Source organism: Euphorbia lathyris, chromosome 10 (assembly GCF_963576675.1).
Source record: "Euphorbia lathyris chromosome 10, ddEupLath1.1, whole genome shotgun sequence".
In the NCBI taxonomy this organism is placed as follows: domain Eukaryota; kingdom Viridiplantae; phylum Streptophyta; class Magnoliopsida; order Malpighiales; family Euphorbiaceae; genus Euphorbia; species Euphorbia lathyris.
The window spans coordinates 36471295-36477295 of NC_088919.1; the positions used below are offsets into that span (position 1 = coordinate 36471295).

Here is a 6001-nt window from a genome sequence, read left to right on the forward strand (position 1 = left end):
CCGACCACGCGGTGAGGCGTGATATCTATACGCCCGACCCCGCGGTGAGGCGTGATGGCCACATGCTCGCGTGTCGGATTGGCAAAAAAAAAATATAAATTTCCCTCCCCAAAACCCATGAAAGGGCATTTTCGTCCTTTCACGGGGCTAGGGGTGGGAATTTGGGACTGGGTTTAACAACACCCATTTTTAACTTTCCTTTCCATCACTTCCCTTCCCTTTCCATTACCTCCTTTAACTCTCACCTCCATTAACCTCCAAACTCCGGCTTAGCGGTAATCAGAATTAATATTCCCCTTGTTGAAATTATTCCCGCTCATCTAAGATAAGGAGCCCCTGGAAACCCCAAACCCTTTCAAACCCTAAATTCATTGGCGCTAATGAAATTTGCCATCCCAAAACCGTTTGGTTTCTTAACAATTGTTTAATTCCTTATCCCTTTTATCAATTGTTCAATCCCTTAGACCTTGCCTCCTACATGAAGGATTCCACCGACAACGACAGCCACGTCATTACCATCTCCACCCACCGCCCGCAACTCCTTTATCGACTGGACTTTCATTCAAAAGAAAGAGGTATTTGCCATTTACTAGAGCCATTGTCTGGCATAAAAGAAGATCGCTTCTGAACAGGAACAGGTGGTCTGCGATAATAATGGAATTGCTCCAGCTCTTTGCAATTGAAGAAGGTGTGGTAGAATCCCCTGTTAGGAAACTCTAGACATTACCTTTTTCTTTTAACCTTTGGAGAGCTGTGAATCTTTAGATTTATACCAACTATAGGAAAAGCTAATCGATACTGGAAACCATTCGGCCCGGCGCGCGACTGAGTTTTCTCACCTCCTCTTTCAGGGTCAGATTGAGTAGTGGGAATGGCATTTCAACTTGCTTATTCATAAGAACTCTGATACGACCCTCTTCGCCAGTTCACACCGGCCTACCTTTGAGCCAGATCTATCCGTTGATTTTACAGGGAAATTCCTTTTAAGGAAGGCACTACTGAAAGGCTTCATTTTGAAACGTCGAGTAAGTACCAGAATCACTCATAGAAAAGAAGTAGGTTTATGAATTTTTGTAGATTGACATAGTTACCCTTCAGTGGAGTCTAAGAAGGATTCCTCTTGTACCGAACCTATGCTGAAATTTCTTATCTGGAGTCGCATTAGTGAGCTAGTTCGGTGCTTTTTGCAGGTCTGTAAGAATCAGTGTTAAAGCACAAGAAATCAGTTGAAGCCGACATTCATGTCACTCAGGTAATTTGATTATTTGTTAGGTTTACACTGACTGCTTTTGTACTCTATTTTGAGCATAATTCTATGAGTATTTAGCTCGATGTCCATTGGTTGTCATTCATGTTTGTTCTGCATAGATTGTTTGTCAAAGAATTTGATCCTCTATGGTTGTTTTACTTTGAAGCCTTTACTTGAGAAACTATTATTAGTGTGATTTATTTTGCTTATGGTTTTATTTACATGTTTGTGAGGGAACAGTGAAAGAGAGTTCTGTTCCGTAGCACTTAAAAGGCCAGAGTACCATTGCTAAAATTATTAAAAGAACCACAAAAACTTTGTACCTTGTCAGGTTTAACATGATTTTTTTTGCCTGAACTTGTATCAGAAGCTAGTATACATAAGACATTGGGATAATAGGGTATGTTTTTTCTTTCAGAGTTTTGTATACTTTTAGTTCAATTATTGGGATACATGTTTATCCCATTCTTCATGGAAAAATTAGGTTGTCCAACTTATGTTAGGAAGAAGGCGTTTCAGAAGTTGATTGAGGTATATCAAGTATATTGTAATAATTGTTTTGAAGGCAATTTGACTATGGACAACCACTCTGGAGGCTACTTAACTAGAACTCAATTAAATGTGGTGTTATAAAGCTTGTCTGAGGGTTTCAATATAGCTCTTTCTGGTAAACGATAATTCTAAGTATTTACATAGCTCAATACACAATGAACTGTGATAGTTAGTGACATGTTATTCAATCTACATGATTTTAGAACACTGGAAAATATTGAATATGTCTCATTTGTACCTTTTAACTCTGCCTTCTAGTTGTTGGATATGTATTATTTCCTCATGGGCTTGTTTCACATGTCTACTTTTTATCCAAGATTTGCTAAAACTTATTTTCAGTTAATTTGGGATTTAAAGATGCCACTCATAATCCTAATTTTTGTGATTGAACCTCTTATTGTCGCATTTACGAATGTGGTAATTGCAATTTGACTTTAATGTGAACTCATTTCTGCTATGATGTTTTTGTATTGTAGATGGATGATGGTTCTTTGTTGGATATGATTCATAAAGTTTGATGGATTTCAATCAAACAAATTAGGATGGTATTAATTAATGATTCTTTTTATAACAAGAATTTCTCATACAAAGTTGATTACTAAGTGTTAGGTGAAGATGTGCTTTTTGCTTTTTTATTTTGGTTCATGGTTTCTTTATTTTTGCTGGAGTCCACTTTGGGGTTGGATGTTTGCTTGCATTGCCTAAATATGTCCAAAATGACTCCACGGTGAAATTTTAATTTTTAGATTCATATTAGTTTTTTTTCCCTCAATAGTTGTCTAGTTACTATTGCTCTTATAGAAGCAAAAGTTGAGTTGGCGAGTTTGCTTATTTAAGAACTTATCAGTTGCTGAAATTAGTGATAAATTAAGTGAAAGCTCATCTTTATTCTTATTATTTTTACTATTTACTTTTTATTATGAGCATGTTAGCCATTGCGTTGAAACTTGTCATCAAGTAGGAATTTCATAAGGATTGGTTATCAATACTGATGATTGTCACATCAGCTAGGTCATCAATAAACATAAGTCATTTGGAGAAAGCAACTTTCGATACTGGAAAGGAAGGCTTACTATTAGAAGGAAACGTTGCATATAATTGGTCCAGGTATTGTTGAACTTCTTATTGCAAGTGAAGAAATTGTGAATAGTTGGTGTTTTTATTTTCCTTATTTTCTAAATTTCTAACACAAAATATTGGGTGAAAAATATTTGTCCTCTTTAGTTTCTTGGCAGCCATGTATCCTCGTTGCATCATTCAGCCTTCACTTTCTACCCTTTTCAATGATTTCGATTTACTTCATCTACATCCCCTGAACAAAGTGCGAAGGATCAGGGGAAAACTTTAGAGGGTGATGATGCTTCAGCAAATGCTGCACCAGAGAAAACTAGTGGAGATGATAAGCCTTCTGACCAAACAGAAGATTTAGCTTTTGGAGAGACCAATGGAATCAGGCTTAGACCCTGTATCTCAACCAAATATGTCTTAATCTGTCAAAAGAAGGAGAATAGCATGAAGGTGATCTTTCATGGATGATTTGGTGAAGCTTCTCAAAGAAAAGGAAGAGCTTCTGAAGTTAAAACACAAACAACTTGAGAAAATGCAGGACAAAGTTATCCATATACAGAAATGGAGAATGTCATGGACACGACAAAACAAGAAGTAGAAAATTCAAAGAATTTTGCCATACATGTTTGTGTAGCACCTGCTTCTTTCTAACAATGATCGCCTTCTATTTTGTTTGAATTTATTTAAAGAAGACAATGGTTGGTTGATTTTGTTCTCAGATTGCATTGTACAATTCTTTTGTTATTCTGTTTTTTGCAAAATTGACACAGCATATCTTCAATGAATTTGGTGCAGAACTTTGGGAAGAGCTTCTTCAGTTGTCAAAGGAAGTTATTCAAAAATCAACCCATCCATTGACTCAACTAGGCAAGTTCCATTGACACTTTTGGAAGGAGTTGAAATGACTGAAAAGCAGCTTGTGGAGGTAAGTATATGTTATTGCTTCCTTAATCATACTAGGTGACAAATTACTGACCTTGTGCATTTGGAGGTGCTTGGGAGGAGACATTTTCTTTATATTAATTTGTTGTTGATACAATTTTATGATGTGGATTTCAGATATTTAGGAAACTTAGAATAGAGAAGTTTGATCAAGTAATGAGCCATTTGATCCAGACAGACATAATGTAGTGTTCCAGTTACCGGATGCTTCTAAGCCTCCAAGCACAGTTGTAGCAGTCCTCAAGGTATTATTTAAATAAAAACAAATTAATTTACTGCATGACCTTCACGTCTTCGTACAAGAATTTTCAGGTCTCTGTCACTCAAATTCCCTATAGCAATGTTGTTATATAATGAAGCTAGGAAATCAAAAGAATAGGAAATGCAAAATTTTGGATCGAAGCTACTTTAGTAATCTTCTTAGACACCTACCCAAAAATGTCTGCTTATATAAGTGTTTTTTCAACCTTCTCTTACTAACATAGGACTTCTTAGCGTCAGTTATGTGACTTCCTATATGCCTAACTTGTTTTTTTTTATTGTCTTTTTTTTACTCTTACCAAGGTTGGACCTCATGCTGCATATTATCTGGTAGCTCTGTGTCATATCCTACTGGTAAGCTTTTGGACAGTGCTAGTATTAAAAAACAGCTTAAATTAATATATAGCGCATTAGCCTCATTATTCAGAAATTTGAACTTGCCTAATGGCGTCATGAGACTTCAACCAAATGAGGGACATATTTCAAATATATATTTTAAGTCATATGTGCTCTGTTTCTTAAAAAAGAAAAATCTTGGTTCTCAAAATAGCATCCTACTTTAGTTTTCTTTTCACTGAGAGCACCTTAGTTTTAGTTATGAATTCCTTGTAGCTATGAAGAGCTTCTACTAATCTTTAAAAATCAACGATGTGGCTCAATAAGTCTTTTTTCAGTAACATGCTTCACTGACCAGAACCAGTGAAGAGCTTCCACTAGCCTTCATATCTGCGTTAGTTGTATTTTGTAATGATTAACCAAATTACACCAAATACATAAGACGAATAACCAAATAAACAACTTCAAAGATCAGAATAGTCGTATGTTTTGTTGTAATTATTAGCTAGAATATTATTTATAGAAAAGGGATGGATATATTTCATTTGGGACAGTTTAAGCAATTTAAGTTACATGATTTTGGAAATTTGGTATATATGTAAATTAAAACTGATGATTAAAAGATGTCTAATATTCGAAGCTCTCTATGGTTTTCCAAGTCACTAAAACTCTATGAAGCCTAAATGTATTGTGTGATGCAAATTGCTTATCTGTTTTTTTTTATGCTTTGCTGCAATATGAATTGCGATTTCTCTTAGTTGATTTACACAAGAAATTGAAAATTGAACTTTTACAAACCACACTTGCTGCACTCATTTATTTCTTATCCACTTTTATCAGTCTTGTTCACATCTAATTTTTTGGGCATTTCTCTCTTTGTTGCTTGTCAAAGTAATGCACAAATTTTTATCCTATTCGGAATAATGCACAGTTTTTGGCTAATTCTTGTTACATATATTTAGTCTTGGACTTCTTGTTTCTTGTATGATTATTATATAATCATCACAAAGAAACCCATCCAAAACAATATGAACATTCTAAACAATTAAGAATTAGTTTGTACATATAGAAATCTTTTCTTCTTCTTTTCTAGTATATCCTTGTCCTAATTATTTGTCTTTGCATATGGAACAGTGAAAGAGAATTGTTCTACTGGATTGCTCTTCTGAGATGAGATTTGAAATAATTTTGTTGAAGTAGCTTTACATGCATCATGGAGAATGACTATGCCTCGATTTCATATCATGTTATGGACGAACAAATTGAATTCTTTTGTTATTATAAAAAGGACCAGAACCAATATTTCGCTTTATATCAATGTACTTTTGTTCTCAAATTTATTAAAAAGACGAATTGGTTTATTTTTTAGTGAATTTATTATATATATGTTTCAATTATCGAATTTGTCTTTTATTGTATTAAATGTTTAAATAATTTTTAGTGTTAGTATATTAATGAAATAATGATCAGATATAATCTTAAATATAATTTCTAATGACGATATAATATGAAAATAAGGATCATCCATTCACTAATTAAAATGTATTAATAATGATGGTGAATTATAGAAATAATGACTATTTATTCACTCAT

General features: G+C 34.2%; 1 long non-coding RNA gene across 4 annotated transcripts; it reads left to right on the forward strand.

Annotated features, from left to right (window-relative positions):
• The first annotated feature begins 302 nt into the window (after nt 1-302).
• Nucleotides 303-5775, forward strand: LOC136209485 (uncharacterized). 4 transcript variants are annotated; one of them, XR_010677548.1, is made up of 9 exons: nt 303-688; nt 852-1025; nt 1191-1252; nt 2809-2908; nt 3026-3567; nt 3665-3794; nt 3929-4056; nt 4376-4426; nt 5543-5775. It is a non-coding gene; the product is annotated as an uncharacterized lncRNA (long non-coding RNA). The 4 variants fall into 4 exon arrangements; XR_010677549.1 differs by having other exon boundaries at nt 303-1025; nt 2813-2908; XR_010677547.1 differs by having other exon boundaries at nt 304-1025; nt 5543-5774.
• The last annotated feature ends 226 nt before the right edge of the window (nt 5776-6001 follow it).